At 37.8% G+C, this 18,076-nt stretch overlaps 1 long non-coding RNA gene across 2 annotated transcripts in view; it reads right to left on the reverse strand.

Moving 5' to 3' along the window:
- LOC107077993 (uncharacterized) overlaps nucleotides 1-18,076 on the reverse strand; it is a 99,831-nt gene that overhangs the window by 18,937 nt on the left and 62,818 nt on the right. Inside the window, exon 3 of one of the 2 annotated variants that reach the window (XR_011190093.1) lies at nucleotides 5,978-6,039. The exons of the other annotated variant lie outside the window; for it this stretch is intronic. This is a non-coding gene — a long non-coding RNA (uncharacterized lncRNA). The remainder of the gene's footprint in view (nucleotides 1-5,977; nucleotides 6,040-18,076) is intronic. 2 annotated transcript variants of the gene reach the window in all.

Raw genomic sequence — 18,076 nt, forward strand, 5'->3', positions numbered from 1 at the left:
CAGCAGCTTCCTGCTGCCTTCAGAGATAAATCAGCTTGCACTGCAATCCTCCACTTCCTAGAGACAGGGCAAGTATGGCTTTCCTTTTTCCACACCTTGCTGTGACAGTGGGAGAGGTGTGATTTAGAGGCTTGCTCCCAGCATTCATCATATCTCACAGTGCAGTCACTCATTCGCTCCATTGACATAAATGTCAGTCTACCTTCTGACCAACTCATTTCAAGAAAAAAAAGACCAAAATCAACCTTAAGGAGGCAAAGCCAGCATCATCCAGTTCTATCCAAATTGAAGCTTGATTACCACACAAAATGCTTCCCCCAAGTTAAATACAATAGAGCCAAACAATTACAATGGTAAATCTGATAAATGTGGCAAGGTGTTGGTGTACAGGAGCAGCTTGCTAGATACGTGCTATTTTCTCTGTGACACACATTCTGTTTCTGTGACAGATTATTCTTTCTCTGTACAGGGAGGGACTTTGAAAGCAATGCAGAAAAGAGTCTTCAGCCAACATCTACCAACACTTTCTTAAGAATGTCATCACAGTCCTTGTCTTACTTGCATTTTTGAAAAGAGAACAGAAGGAGATTCTTGATCTGCATCCCTTTCTTAACACAGAGGTGTCATACTTTATGTACTGTATATAAAAAGGAAACTCACACACTTTAGAAAAAATCATGGCTGAGGGCTGAGTTTTTATGTAGAAATTAATGTGACACTGCAAAAGGTTTGCTAAAAGCACATAACAGAGCAATATCATCTGGATCTGAATCATATGAATGGCATCTTATAAAATTGAGAGAAGTACAAAATCAGTTCAGATAAACTTGGTATGGTATGGAAACAAGATAAAACTTCAGGTAATTCAAATCAATCAGAGATTAGAGATGTCATTGTAATGTTGGTGTATCACAACTGTGTCACCCCTGAACAGCTCCAGAACACATCATTTAGGGTAGCTATTGTTCATGACACCCAATGCACATTTTTCTGTTGCTTACAAAGCATGTCGCATGAGATCTTCAGCTTCTTAAAGGTAAAGCTCCATCATAACTGTGTCTTTCAGTACAGGGTGAAACTTAGAGGAAAAGGAGAATGGGACAATTCAGTCATGAAGCACCTGGACATCATGGGGGAAACAGTGATCTCAAATTATTTGTTAAAATCTGGTTCTAGTCTCAATTGAGACTATTTAAACTAAATTAAAAGAAATGACATGCTCAATATCATGCTGCCAACACACTAGTTTTGGAATTCAACACAGAATTGTGGTGCGTGAGCTCCTTGCCACTCCACTACTGTTGCAGTGACAATTAGAAGTCTGCTTATAGAATGGACAAGGGACATTAAAATTCTAACAATATCTGGGATTGCAGACTGACTGTGATGCTGCTGCAAAGAGACACTTCATTCAAATCCTGATTAAGCGTTCCAATAGAAAACTACAAAATCATTGGAATCACTATTTGCATTTACTATGTAGAAAACACTTACATAAAGCAACAATAATGATAATGAAGAAAATTATCTAACGGCAAAAGAACAGGAAGAGGAACCAAAAACCTAAATTTTGTTATCCTCATCATTGCCTTTCATATCCTTACAAGCAATGCAATGAACTCATAGGTACAGCATGCAGATAAAGCTACCAAAACCTCAAGCAATACATGCTTTGTTTGTATTCAGCTGTTCCTGTGATGACCTAAAAATGTACCCATATCAGGCACACAACACATTGACACACTCAAGCACAATGTCACTATACTGGCAAGTCTCCTAGAAATTACAAGTATTGAAGTACAAAATGTCAAAATACCCAATAACTAAGATATAATATAGTATAGAATACAAATAAAACTGTAAAAGACCACTGTCTGAATATAAGTGAAAGAGGGACCCAATGAAGATTTGGAACTAAGGGGACATGCTTTCTTATCTAAGAACAGGAGACATTTCTTTACACAACAGGGTGTAGGGGTATGGAACATGCTACCCAGCCACACTTTTGAAACCACCACAGTGGAGGGGCCAAAAAGGTTACAAATAAAAGGAGGTTTTCCTTTGTTATAATGGAAAATTCATAAGAGCTACATTATCTAAAAGACTGGACTGAAAACACAACAATATAAAAAATAATTAGGCAAACATTTAAACATTTATTGTTTAATCAATATAAACAGCAGATGCAACCAGTCACTGAGTATATATGAGCTTGCTAAGAAAAGCTTGGTGGCTTTTGGATAATGCTCAAACACATCCTTCCTCCTTTTTATTAACAATGGTGCCTGGAATTCCAGTTACCATTTCTGATAATGATATCATTCTCAGAAAGCTCTGAGTCATGTTCGGGAATTAATTAACTCCAGAACTAGTGCAATTTAAACAACGTTTAAACCATTTCAAAATCACCCTGTGCTATACGCTTGTCATCTGTGCAAATGATGCCTCAGGACAGGTTCAAGAGACTGGTGGAAGCTTACTATATTAGAAAAAGAAAACTGTAACCACTGACTTTGGACAAACTAATCTCACTGACGTAACATTTTACATTTAGACAACATTACTACTAATCAGTTAGCCACCCAGTCCTAAGGCAGATTAGAAAGAAAAAATGAACAAGAGTGATGATAACCACACTCCCTAGGCACAAGTGGAGAGTAAGAAGTCATTGTTTTATTTTTATCAAAATAAGGGCAGACATTCATACTCCTGGCACATAATTAAACATATTTAAGATGTTAAAATATAACCAAACACATGGTGCACACATTTTACGTCAACAAAATCAGGTGTTTTATTATTATTATTGAAATTAAATAAAATCAAGAAGGATGAATGCTTTTTTTCTAAACATTTTTCCTTAAAGACTCCATGCTCAGTGGGATGTCCACAACACTTTTAGAGAAAATATCCTCACACCCAGCTTTAGAAACACAGTGAAAGTTTTGAGCTACCCAGACTGCACTGAAAAGTATTTTGTTTTTTAGGGTATCGATTGAACTGTGGTGTTAAAAACTAGTCACACTCATGTGTCTATAATACTGAAGGCTTTACAGATATGCAAAATGTAAAAAAATCTTCTCTGGTTCAACTGACCATTTTTATTTCAGTTATAATTTAAAATCAAAATTATTTTTTACTAACTGTTTAGTTACTGTTACATAAATCATCTATAGCTGAGCTGCAGGAAAAGAATAGAGGAATGGTTGTCATCCCCCTGTCCACTCCTATTCCTTGAATCTTTCATCCGTGAGTGTAACATACCAGAATCTTTACATACTATTGTAAATGTATATGTTGCATATCCACCACACTTATTTTTGTTTATCATCTTAAACAGTTTTAATTTGGAATGCAAGATAAAATAATCAACCCAGTTAAGGCAAACAAAAACTTGTGGCATACATGAAATAACAGAAGCTTGAAAGATGTTCTTATGATCTTTACTAGATTTGTATTGCCATATGTCACCGGAACAAAGGCTTAAAAATAAGCATTAACTTGAAAGCTGCTTCCTTGTGCCTTACTCACAAAACCATGTCTATGTACACATAAATATCAGACCTGTTGTTTCTTCCTGATTTCAGATATCACTAGCTTTCTATATAAAATACCTCCCTACAGGTGCATAGCTCAAGACAAACCAAGACCGTACGGCAGAGAAATGAACGAATTGGCCATGTAACAGCCATCTGAACTCACGGTATACACTTGATGGTCCATCCAGTCTATTTAAGGCAACAGCACCGTCTGAGGATCTCTCACTCTCCTATGTCTGTTGAAATGTATCACTGGTATCAAGTGAAAGAGGAACAAGAGCTGTGGAGCTCTAATCCACTTCATATGCTAGCAGGCAACCACACTGGGTTGAATGAGAAAGACACTGGTATGAAGTAATTCATTTCTAGTGAGTCAATAGAGAGGGCCAGTTCAGTCTCTCATACAACCCCAAGGCCGGCCTACTACCAGTCTGAACGTGCTGCTTGTGTTCTGTCAGCTGGGGGGCGCCCTTCGAACAGACAAGGCCTGAACTCACTAAAACAGACACTTTTAAGTTGTTCTGGTAAAGCTTGCAATATTTTACTTCTTCTCTCTCTAGCAGAAGTGTAAAAATGAGCTAAATGCATGTTGTAAAAAAAAAAAAAAAAAACTTATAGTTACGTTTTAGTATAGAAAAAAGTAGACGTTTCACATTTTTTATTATTATTTAGATTAACCTGACACAAAACTAAAATGTGCACTATGCATTGCTTCACAGATTTATTACTGTATATGTATTGAGGTTATTATTAAAACGTTTATTTTAATATATATGTAAAGCTGCTAATGTTGACATAATTTAGATATACACATTTCTCTCTCAAAGAAAATCTTTTGGGTGACTGAAGTAATAGACTATTCTGCTTAAATCTGAACATGCAGATCATATCTCAATAATGTTATTACATACATTTGCTTTTCATATCACAAAATAGAATCCCAGGCTATAGTAATAAAGCAGATTGTGGATCAAGACCTGAAGCATGAGCCAGAATTATGGATCAACATAGAATAATGAACTACAGAAGTACTTCATAAATGCAATTTAACAGCACTTACCTCCATCACATATACTGTAGAAGAGTGTTTATTGAATTGAGTTCAGTTCTCACATTAGTGACAATTCAGAAACTTACAGCTCCTGATATCCATCAAAACTGTCTGGCAAATTTCGTTTGCAGACAGAACTAGTGTGATAATCCTTTCACGGTTTTCTTTAAATTTTCAGAACCAATTACAGGTGGTTTAAAATTGTTACATTTGCACAGAATCAAAATCACTGTTTTATGAATGTGACGTCTATACACTTCACATCAAACTTAAGATTTTAGCAATAAAGCCTGAAACAGACAAAAACACAAACAAGTGAACACTTGCATCTTACGCCTCATCGAGTTCTTGAAGGCTTTATCAAATACCACCCTTAATGCTCACTCAAGGGGGATTTTCTAAAACCTGCCGTTTGGTTATTCACTCATCCTATCACAAGACGGCGTAACTGGATCTGATCGAGATGACAACTGTTCCCGCTTCTTTGTGGAAATGATTCACGGGACAGGAATCCGATTCGCTGAAGTGACTCTGCAGCTGGATAATGAACCTTCTGAAGCTGGCAATAAAAACAAAGACCCCTCGTCACACGTGCCCCACTAACCATCAATTTCTGTCCTCTGAATCACCTGACCACACAATGACTCGCTCTTCTTCAATGCTTTTCATCTGGACCTCCCTGTGGCGCCAGAACTACTGCTAACTCCTCCGGGAGGGCTTCTCATCTCAAGCATGAAGTGAGTCAAGTTCCTGCCCTCAAGCTCATGTGGATACTGTGCCAGCTACTGCACTGAATCACCTGTCATCTACAGTATATCCCATTACTTCCTGCAGAACATGACCCTGAACCTTCACCTACTTTTACACCTCACTGCGTGCCACTGCCTTTCATTAAACATAAATAAAACATAAAATAGCTGCATGTAAGATCTATGAAATGGACATTTCCTTCATCGATCTATTTGGCCTCAACGTTTGCCCATCTAAATTAAACACTTCAGAGAAAACATTAACAATAGCATCAAGCCAACGTTTCTGCACTATCTCTACATCACTTGGAGGCTCACACTACTTAATACTTGGATAATGATGAACACATTAAATCACCATGATTTCATTAGGGTTCTTGAAACTCCATTAATTTTTTACAAGTCCACTGAGTCCACTGAGGAGGGGGGTAGTGGAAGGAAGTCAGGGCTGCAGGTTTACAGGTTTATGTTAGCACTACGACAAATTAATCACAACCAGTAGTGACAGTCCCATGGCATCTCTGGAGATTCTGCTGTGAAGTTAAAGCAGCAATTCAGATAACATTGATGTACTGTATTTTTCAGATGTCTTCCCAGCATGTTCAAAGCACATAAGGAAAAATTAAACAAAAACCTACTTTTCAGTGCTCTTTCTTCATATACCCAAGTAGTTGCCGAACTCCAGTAAAATATGTATGCCCTTAAAAAAACAAAACAAAACAAAACAAAAGAGCTACTAACTTTTCAGAATTTTTATTCAGGCTTAAACACTAAGGACATTGATGACAACATTGCAATATACTGTACATGAGGAAATTTGCAATATAGAATAATTCAGAGCTAGAAGCTGCAAAGTAACAGCTAGATTAAATTCTACGCTTACTTTTCCTTTATACTTTTCAGTGTGGAATTAATTTCTACTGGTTTGTTTCTGAATAATAGTTGACACTTCATGATTTCTCTTCTTTACACATGATGAGAGGCAGTCAAATTCCTAAACCCGCATGAACTGAAAGCTGGGCAAGACCCATGCACTCATTACGTGTAAAAACAGATGAAAACAAAAAACAACAGCATGCTGAGCATGTGTGCTGCATGAGTTAACATGGTGAAGAAAATGACTTTTGAATAACCTGCAGACAACAATATACAGCTTCATGGTAGTGATTGCCTCTCTAAAGTCAGGAAATATACGAGAACTGTCTCCTTGTATTTTACTGCGAAACGTGCAGGTTCCACGTGAGCCATTTCATTACATCTTAGTGCTTCACATGAAAAAAAAAATCAAATAAAAGGTATTTACATAGTGTGTTATATGCAGCCTACACAGTTTTCAGAAAAAAAAATTAAACCAGAGATCCCCAGTCTTCGGGCTCAATTTTTTTCTCTATCGGCTCCATCTTAAGACCTCTGAATTGGCTGATTTAAATGTTAATACGAAGAGCTCAAGAATCCTCAACAGGTTTTCAGAAGTTGACTATTTCCAGTGGTTCGGACCAGATTATATCCTGCCTTAAACACTGTAAAACACTATGCTTAACACTACCACCAGAGAAAAAGGTAGAACTCTTAAAATAAATAGTAGTGTCTATCACCGATAATCTATTGAGCTTAGAATCATGATGTGAAACAAGGCGAATGTTGAGTTTTTTTTTAAAGAAGCTTTAGTTAATATGGAGTGGCAGTATTCGGCAGCTCAGAGTCATCAACTATTCCACTACCATCAAATTCAGGGTCTCTACAGGCAATGGGAGCAAGGAAGAGTACACCCAGGATGGGATGCCAATCCATCACAGGCTACATACAGACACATACTCACACACACTCACACCAGGGCCAATTTTCACAGAAGCGCAGACAGAACCTGTAGGTCTTTGGACTGTGGGAGGAAACCAGACACACACACAAACCCCATACAGACAGCACCCCAGAACTGACCCCAGGGCCCAGCATTGCAAGGGCCACTTGCCATCGCTAACCACAGCACCACTGTGCTGCCCATACTGCATCTTATTGGGAGAAAACGTAAAAGAAGTCTTTCAATTTAAATCTCTTACATCAGTTTCAAAATGCTATGCAATGAAATAACCTGATTTTCAAAAGAACTCCAGAAGAATCAATGGTGTATGATGCACTAAACTTCAATCAGGCTTTTTAAAAGACATTCCAAAGCTAACTTGCTGAATTGTAATGATCCAATACATCACCACTTATCATGACAGAGGGTAATGCAACTTCTTCATTACATTTCATAGTTGCACTGAAGGTCAGTGATGAAACCTTTTTTAACTGACAAAGTATTTGTTTTATGTTAAACGTCCATAGAAAGCACTGGCGTCCAGCCTTGATACAGTACGTTACATTAGTGGTACAGTTTACTATAATAATTATTATTATTATTATTACTACAGAGATAAAGCTTTGCACGCCAACCGAAATATAAAACCACCCTTCATCTCATGAAGTCTTCCTTTTCACAACAGGTACCACCATGTCGGCATTCCATTGCACGTGATTTAAGTGCCGAGTTGGTTTCTAAAGAAAATAACTTCATGTTGCTGGTGATAGAGTAAGTCAAGCAGTCAGTACATGTGGTGTTCCTACACCAAAGGATGAACAGTGAAACATGGACTAGAGCGCACAAGTGGACTCCTAGTGGAATTGCGTCTAAAAACAGAAGGCGATTCCTACTTACAAACCTTACAGTATATTCCAGGTTCTACAGCTCAATGATACAGTTTTACTACCAGTAACACAACCAAGCACTATCTCAGCATTGTGATTGGAATATGTATAGCAGATACATACTAGTGTTAAAACATAAAAGGCTTTATTTATACTTATAAATGTTGAGAATTGTAGTTAAAAAGTGTGTGAGACCTGAATTTCATCTTAGCATCTCTAATGTCTTCACTACATAATCTGCACATTAAAGCAAGGGACCTTGGCAAATAAACTCGCTGATTAAAACAGGACTGATACCAAAAACAAATCTCATCCAACTTTTTAAGACCTGAAAGCAGAAAACTGAAATGAACCCGTGATAAAGCACTCAGCTGGGGTTAAAGTTGGGGGATAGGGAATCCTGGATCAGTTTTGAATGTTTTTTTTTTTTAAGATGGAGGGTTTAGATGTTTTCCATGTAATTTGAAATCAAGTTCCTCAGATAGTAAAATGTCTACAATGATTCCTGAGGAAAAAAAACAACGTATCATGCAAGTGTAATTTAACAAAATCATAGGTTAGCATAGAACTTCAAAACACACAGTTTGAACACCAATGAAAAATGGAAAAAACTGTGAGGTACTGTACTGCGTTCTGTTCTAAGGGCCAGGCACATCAACACGTTTGACAAAAACACAATCTATATTTTTTAATTATTTGGATTTTTAAAATTTTAAAACTGACACAAAACTAAAACGTGCACTATGCATTGCACAGATTTATTACCGTCTTCATAGGGGTCAGTCCTTGTCTGCTCCAATGGTAAAGAGATGCCACCCTCTTCCTAGCTCACTTGCTTTCTAAGCCATTGAAATCATTCGCAGTAAAATGGCCTGTTGTGAAGAGCAAAGCTACTGGACCTGCATCATGTGATTATACAGTTTTGCAGTGCTTTCTGGAAAAAATCTAAAGAGATTTGCTAAAATACTAGCACAGACATAAAGGAATTAAGTGAAACTGAGGGATTCCTTTTTAAATGTCCTCCAGCCCCCTCTGTTCCTAGAGCAGTTTAGGTTTCTTTTGATCTCCTTACAGTGTTCATCTCCTTGGCATTAACTCAGGAATGACATATACCACGTGGCACAGACATATTCTGCCAAGATGTTTTATTTTTAACAAGTAGAGAGATCAGTTTTACTTTTTTTCTTCAAAAACGACTTACATTTTTCAAGAACTAAATAATAATGATGCCGTGGTTTGCTTAAACATCATGTAGAACGACACCTGACTTTTCAATCACTTCATTGAGCCAAAAGAGTGAAAATAAATTAGAATTAAAAAAGGCTTCATTAGTGCTGAAAGCATTTATCATGAGAGACTTTCAGCCTCTGCTTTCCTGCCTTTTTTATTAAAGTAATGTGAGTAGATAAACAGTAGGATATATTTACGAGTTGAGAAAGGATACAGTTCTAGAATTTTCTAAAGAGTGACAAACATCATGAAACAGACTAGGCATGTAGTATAATATTTACATATGTACCACAATTTCTTTTCTTTCTGCAGTGGATGACTAACTTACAGCTCATTTCACTCTGTAAAAGTTTTACCAACATGACTAACAAGACAGGCTATGTAGCTTTACTGCCTTATTAAATTGCTGTTTACATACAGTATTTTACTTTCAAGTATTACATTTTCAGTTGTTCTCATCTTTCAGAAAATGACTTCAAGAAGTTACAGTAGATAGTGGTCTCTAAAAACCATGTACGTACAATACCAAAGTTGTGTGCTGCAATGAGCACTCCAAGTTTAAAACCTAAGAGTGAGTGAGTGAGTGTCATGAAGACACTGGAGAGGCTGGTCTTATCCCACCTTAGACCCCTGGTCAGCTCATCACTGGACACCCTACAGTTTGCCTACCAGCCCAGTGTTGGTGTGGAGGATGCGATCATCTACATGCTGCAAAGGGCCTACTCACACCTGGACAGGGCTGGCAACACTGCAAGGATCATGTTTTTCGACTTCTCCAGTGCCTTCAATACCATCCAGCCCTTACTTCTAAGGAGGAAGCTGGAGGAGATGCAAGTCGATGCCTCCACGACATCGTGGATCACTGACTACCTGACAGGCAGACCACAGTCTGTGAGACTTCAGAACTGTGTGTCTGAACAGGTAGTGAGTAACACAGGGGCACCTCAAGGGACAGTTCTTTCTCCATTCCTCTTCACCCACTATACTTCGGACTTTAAGTACAACTCAAAGTCATGCCACCTGCAGAAGTTCTCAGATGACTCTGCAATTGTGGGATGTATCAAGGGTGAGCAGGAGGAGGAGTACAGAGGAGTGGTCAGCAGCTTTGTGGAGTGGTGTGGGGTGAACCACTTGGAACTGAATGTAACAAAGACAAAGGAACTGGTGGTAGATTTCAGGAGGAAAAAGGTCAAACCTACTCCTGTCTACATCCATGGGAGTGGCGTAGAGATGGTGGACTCGTATAAGTACCTGGGAGTGCACATCGACGATAGACTGGAATGGTCTAAGAACATCGAGGCCATCTATAAGAAGGGACAGAGCCGACTTTACTTCTTGAGGAGGCTCAGGTCCTTCAATGTGTGTCGTAAGATGCTACATATGTTCTATCTGTTGGTGGTAGCGAGTGCCATTTTCTACGCAGTGGTGCGCTGGGGCTCTGGGATTAGAGCAGTGGATTCTAAAAGGCTGAACAAGCTCATCAGGAGAGCAAGCTCCGTCATTGGGGCTGACTTGGACCCCTTGGAGGTAGTGGCTGAGAGGAGAATGATGTCCAAACTAGAGGCCATCATGGACAACATCTCCCATCCCCTCTATGACAGGCTTGTAGAAATGAAGAGCACGTTCAGCAATAGACTGATTCATCCACGGTGCGACAGGGAGCGCTACAGGAGGTCATTCTTGCCTTCTGCCATAAGACTGTACAACGCATCCACCTTGCGTCTGGGCAGAGGCAACATCGACAGTGACCTGTTTCTGGACTCAACGCATCTACACATCTACTGCTACATCTGTTCTCTTTCTTTTTCTTTTCCCCATTTACAACTGTTTTTTGTGCAATATATGCCAGGGACTTGTGCAATACATTTACATCTATATTTACATCTATATTTATATTCATATGTGTGATACGATTTTCTGTGTACTGTTCTGTTCTAGTTTGTTCTTTGTGTGTCCGGACTGTGGGTAACTCTTGTATTGTATTGTATTGTATTGTATTGTATGTATTGTACTATTATTATATAATTGGTTACACTGTGGCTGTGTTGTGTGTGTTAAGCTGCTGTTGCACTGCAATTTCCCTCACGGGATCAATAAAGTATCTATCTATCTAAAAAACTTTCATTATAATTATAACTTTTTGAGTCCTTAATTCTTGATAGCTATGATGGCTAATTTTTAAACAATTTTGTGGATTTCCTAAGGGAAAAAAACATTTCTTTATTTTTTAAGAGAATAATATACCACAATTATCTCATATCAATATAAATGTTGCGTATCAAATAAAAGCATCTGGGAATGTAAAATCCAAGAACAAAAATAAACAATGATTTGTAAAAGGAAATAAGGAGACACAATAAAGCCTAGATAAGTTCTGAATTATTCTGAAGTTCTGAATACGTTCAGCATTATCATTACATCTAGTTTTTAAAATACCAGTCCTTGAATTGTTTAAGTTGTTTTAGTAGACTCTATTCCTACTATTTCCTCCCCCAAAAAAAACATTCTGTTATTTAAATGCAGTATCCATATGCTCCATGCCCATTTTCCAAAACTGGTTTGAGTGGTGAGAGCTTGAGTTATAAAAATGAAACTAGTGCCTGTATGTCTTTTGCTTTCTTAATAAAAATCCTTTATGGAATGCAATTTTGTCTTAGCCTTCCTCACTGAATCCTGACATTCACTAAAGTATTTTAGCCAGAAAGAAAAATATTGAGATACAGCAAAGATTAATCTGACACTTTCATAGGAAAAAGACTATGCTGTACAAGGCAATTCACTCCATATCTTTTTCTGTCTGGTTAATTAAATAGATTGAGGTAATGTCTGCTTTAAAATTAATTCCATTAAATCACTCAGTATACAATGCCCATTCTATCACCTCTACACCTACTCCTAGTTAGAAGTTCACGGCCGTTCAGTCCAAGTACTGACTATTGCTAGCACTGTGGCCAGATCTCAGTTTTTGGAAACTGAGCATGCCACATGAGACTGATGATGTGCTCAATCTTAATGCTATTATTGAAAGAATTGAGTTTTTCGCACTTTCATGATTACTGACTCACAGTTACAGAAACTGTAAACATCTCCACTAGATCCTTTCAGTAACTGTATGGTATTCACTTCAGTTCAGGTCCACTGCCTGTCTGAGGAGACGCAGCACTAGCGTAGTTCTATTTATGACAACTTTAAACTCGTGAGTACGTTTAGATCCAAAAAATAAAAACACAAATAAAAGTAAAGCACTTCAAATGGATTGTGATTTACTGTTAATAAAATAATTACATATGCCACTGAAATATAAAACCCCACCTATACCCAACATTTAATCTACTAAAAAGCAGTTGAAATTGAAAGCAGGTTTGATGAAGGAAACAGACCAAAGACAATGACACGACACATTCATGGAATATTCAGCACTGACAGAGACATGCTTCAGTCCTGCTTATTTTTACTGAAAACCCATTCATCCCACCAAATGGAAGTTCAGGACTAACTAGTTTTAAAACCGGGGTGCAAATATTTCTGTCTGCAGCTCCATAGAAGTTTTTAAATGATGCTCACAATGTGAGTAAAAAGCATCACATGACCAGACAATCGCTATTGGTGGTTATTGGGGGCAGTGGCTTTAGTCTGTAGCTCCAAAATATCAATGTTTTAAGATAATATATTATGGTTTTCATCAGGACTTGTGGGATTAAATAAACGCAAAGCTGGCTGGCGGATCCTTGTAATAATCCCTGGAACTAGCCTCATGCCTGTGAGTTTGATGTGTTGTCAACTGGTGTCATTTTGGTCATTTTGTTCAAGTGTACAAAAAAGTTTAAAATATCCCATTCCCCCCCTCAAGCGGATTAAAAATGGTCATTTCAAACTGAAATGTAACAAGCAAAATAATTTTCCAACTCCAAAAAATATTTACCACATTTAAAGCTGCAATTTCCCTCACGGGATCAATAAAGTACCTATCTAAAGGAATCCTTATATTCCTGTAAAACTCTTGAACGTGAAGATACAGATAAATTAGAAGGCAATAAAATGAACCCTCATGGTCACAAAAGCAACAACACACAGCATCCTAAATAACATTCAAGGAAAAGAAGCCTTTATATTGGTTTATTGTAAGATGATTAACTACCATGTCTATCATTGCTGCAAACCGGAGACTTCAAATATTGGAGACCTTATCTCAAACCAAGTCTTTAAACCTTCATTGCACATCTGAAAATGACAGAAAGCTACTTCAAGTAGGATTATTACAGGTGGTATAACGTGGTCATAGACGGGACATGAATTCTCCTGGGATTTCCAATCTAATGTGAAAGGCAATTCAAACCAACAGTTATCAGTAAAAAGGAACAAATGTGCTAAGTGCTTGCTTGACTGCTTTCTCCTTTTCAATTTACAGAATTATGACAAGTAATTAATTGATGTGCACTATTGGGGGATATGGACCAAGACATTTGGCTCTAGTAAAGGAAAAGAAATCCTGTCAGTTTTCTAACCCCATGCCATTAGTCACCTCTTTCTTTATCACAGCCACAACTGACAGGTAATTGTACCTATCTATGAACTTTAGAATTCCACAAGACCTATTTTTAGTAAAAATAGGTCTTGTGGAATTCTAATCTCTGAATTATCTACTATTGGATAAGCATGCATGTAGGCCATATATACAAGAGCTGGCACAAATGCCACCACAAGTTCCAGGACTCATACTTTGGCGACATTTTCTACTCACCAGGATCTGGAACTATCCAGAAACAGCACTTACAACACAGCATAATGCAGTTACTTTTATTTGGCAATTAACATGGTATTGCTATTTTACATAATGGCTGAGGGATTAAACAGAACTTGTTCAGTTATCCCTGAAACACAGAACTTGTTCAGTTATCCAAGTAATAGAGTATGGTCTGCTCTAATTTATGGCAAGGATGCAAGCAGTACAGAATATTACATGGCCAAGTGATGTAATAATGACTACTGGTTTATAAGCATTAGGCCAAATCACCAACCAGTTTTCTAAAGTAAAGATTATTAATAGCTGCCAGATCTTTTATTTTACCTTTAGTCTTACTAGTTCTGAGTATTCTTTATAAGGACCCCAGCCTTGAACCATGATGCCTAGCCTTGTATTTCCAGGAAATCACCAAGAAAACCGGGCTAGACAGTAAGATACTTTAGTAATGATGACTGTTGTTCCCAGAAGGCTGATTCATTCATAAATTCAAACTTGGCAGCTTAAATTTAACAGGAAATAGGGACCAACATATCCCAAAATGTGTGTGGTTTAATGTATTTTTTCCCCTCTTATAAATACACTGATTCCAGATTGTTATTTCATGGTTAATGTTACAGGGAAGTCTCAAATAAGCCATAAAACATTCATAATAAGCAACAGCTGTTATAAAAGTAATCAACTCATTAGGACACACTTGTGAGAGGGTTGCACTTCTTTTTGGTTTTCCTTTCTGTCTGCTGAGATCATGAACAACAGTACAGTGCAGAAGTTTACCTTTTAAAGAAGAAACATGGCGTGCTTCTTCTTATAAGACAGAATTGAATTATTGGAATTCAGAAACAATTTTTTCCAATGTCGTCTGCTGAAAGTTTACAGGGTACTGCTTTTACAAGGTATTTGCAAAAGAATTCCAAGATGAAACTGAAACTGATTTTAAACATTTTGATATACATAAATAATTTGACGTTTTAGACTTTGGACCCTATTTTGTCTACATGTCATGTAGAGGCAGCTTGCTTTTCAGCAGGTTTAACCTTTTCCATTCATTTACATTTCAAGCCATGGAGAAGCAGTCACAAATCTGAAACTGAGTCTTGTGAATTCTGTCACAATTCTATCCCAGATTAAATTAAAGGTAACAACTGCAGACTAGAACGGTTCCTTCTTACTAAATGAAATAAGAAGAGATTTTCTTCTGTCCTGTTTTTGGAATTAAAAACAGAGGTTTTATTGTTCTTGCTTCCCTGGTTTCAATTTAGTTGATTTATTCAGAGCATTTAACTGGAAATAGCATCATGTGATGCTAGTCAGTTAGGTCATCAGCAAGTCTCCGCGGTCAGCAACTGTATGCACTTGCACACATTGAAATCTGGGGTAACCTGTATCAGTTCATAACGTGAAACAACTAAACCTCAGCCTGTCTTGCTTGCTTTGTCACCCATAGCTTAAAGGCCAAAGGTCTCTTGTACTTTAGCCATTTGTTTCAACTTCATCAAACTGGCTGTGCAGTTGTTTTCAAACACTCTCCACTCTGCTCAATGCATTGCTTCCTATCTTTGTAAATTTGTGCCCTTGGGCCATTATTTTATTCTTATGTCTAAACCATCCCTTAGGCCAACTTTACCTATAACTTTTACAGTAATGAACAGCCGAGTCAAATCCATCTGAAACTTTTGTTCTTTTTAGGACTACAGAGATTTAGTTCTTTTAGTCTGTCTACATGCAAAACATGGTATAGAGCAGCAACATTTTATAACATACTTGTATACATAAAACATATATGTGTACTTCATAAAGTATACTTTCTAAAAAGTGAACACAACAAAGTGAAAAACTAAAATTCATATTTTTTTTTTACTATTTATGAAACATTAAGAGCATAGAATAGATGGAAAAATCCTCTGTATTCCCACAGATACAGTAATCCTATCAAGACATCATAAGTACACCTTTGACTTTCAAGTATGATTACTCACAGTGAGGCTGGAAAACAATATCAATGCTATTTTTTAAGCAATTCAAATTATTTTAATGTTTTTCTATGTAAGTGGTCCAATGCTGTGTGACAAAATAGAACTGAAAATTAATAGACCTTTCAGATGAATCACCCCACCTACCCACCTTTCTTTCCTGATACTTACTTCTGCTGACATGGATTTCACCACCAGATGCTGCTATGGCTCTAAACAGCATGGCCAGTTCAGTTCATGCACTTACCCTGTCTTTACTAGACACCTGTTACACAGGCCAGCCAAGGTCAGTATAAGACTCCCTGTGACCCTAAAATCACATGACTCACCTTGTTCACTGCACTGTATTGTGAAGCCCTTTCTTTCTATTGTCCGGTCCTCAAAGTGCAAGTAAGGCGATAATTGGACTTTTATTATATGCGGACTGAAATATAATACAAATTTCACATCTACCCTCCGACCTCTGAAGGCAAAACAAAAAAAGAGCGATGATTATGTAAATCAAGATGTTACAGTATGAAAGTAGCCTGAAGCCTGTGCTGTACTTTCCATTTCAAACGCTCAGCATCAAACAGAGGCCACATATAGTGCCTTGAAGTAGCATTCAACCCTTCCAATCACTTCCCATTTCTTTTAAATTGAATTATCAGTGATATATACACATTCAGGGTAGCACAGTGGCACAGTGGTTATTATTGCTGTTTCACAGTGCTAGATTACGGTGTTCAATTCTAGATTTGGGGTGCTATCTTTGTGGATTTTGTATGTTCTCCCCTTATTTGTATGGGTTTCCTTCAGGTGCTCCGGTTTCCTCCCAGAGTCCAAAAACATACCGATATCTAAATTGGCTTCTGAGAAAATTGGCCCTAGGTGCGAGTGTGTGCATGCTTGTGTCTGTGCATCTGCCCTGTGATGGACTAGCATCCTGTCCAGGGTGAACCCTGCCTTGTGCCCGTTACTTGTTGGGATAGGCTCCAGCTCCTTGTGACCCTGAACTGGGAGAAGCAGTTAGAAAATGGGATGGATGTTATACACATTTAAATATTTTTAATCAAATCTTGGACGATCAAACTGAATGTTTCTTGGTGAAAGAATTCAGATGTCAGCAAATACTACAGAAAACATGAAAATCTTAAATAGGTCTATTAAAAAAAATCGACATCGATACTTGGTAGAAGCTCCTTTGATGGCAGTTATAGCCGCGAGTCTTTCTGAATAAGGTGCTGCCAACTTTAGACACTGGGAAGGTGCAGTCTTCTTCCTTGTAAGCTCGCCCAAGCTCTGTCAATTTACTTGGCAACCACTGATGGACAACAGTTTTCAAGTCTCATTTTCAAGCACAACGGAAAACGTTCTTCTTGTTATACACTCCAGTATAGCTATGGCCTTGTGTTCTGTTCTCATGGTAGTGCTAAAATATGAATTTTCATTTAGGTTCTAGGTCCATAGAAATCTGAAAGCAAGATTTGCTCTATTCATTTTACCCTCAATCTTGACAAGCTTCCCAGTCCTTGCAGATGAGAAGCAGCCCCATCACTTGATTAACAGCAAGGACGGTGTTGTCTACGTGATGTACTGTGTTACGTTTCTGCCAATACAGCTTTGCATTTAGACTAGAAAGTCCCAACTTTGTTTCACCTGACCGCAAAAGCTTTTGCTACGTTTGCAGTATCACTTAAGAGATTTTTTGAAAACTCCGAGTAACAAAGCATTCAGAGAATTTAGAAGGTTCATTCCAGTAAACAGATGCCAACTATTTTTCATAGGTTTTCTAAACTGTTTTCCTCATCTCAGCCATTAAACTGTAGCTCTTTCATAGTCGCATCACAAACCTGTCTCTTCCTTGCTCGGTTGGTCCAATGAGGAACAAACTTATATAAAGCAGTATCTGGGGCAGTTTCATCGTACCACCATCTCTTTATACTTAACCTCATTGTGCTCAAAGGGATATTAAATATCACAGAAATATGTATGCATACATCATGATCTGAGACTTTGCAGAACTTTATCACTCAGTTGTTTTGAAAGCTCCTCGCTCTTCATGGCTGAATCATTGTCTGTAATTCACTACCTGACTGAGTGACCTTACAGAAATAGATGTATTTGTT

Source organism: Lepisosteus oculatus, chromosome 7 (assembly GCF_040954835.1).
Source record: "Lepisosteus oculatus isolate fLepOcu1 chromosome 7, fLepOcu1.hap2, whole genome shotgun sequence".
Classification (NCBI taxonomy): Eukaryota; Metazoa; Chordata; class Actinopteri; order Semionotiformes; family Lepisosteidae; genus Lepisosteus; species Lepisosteus oculatus.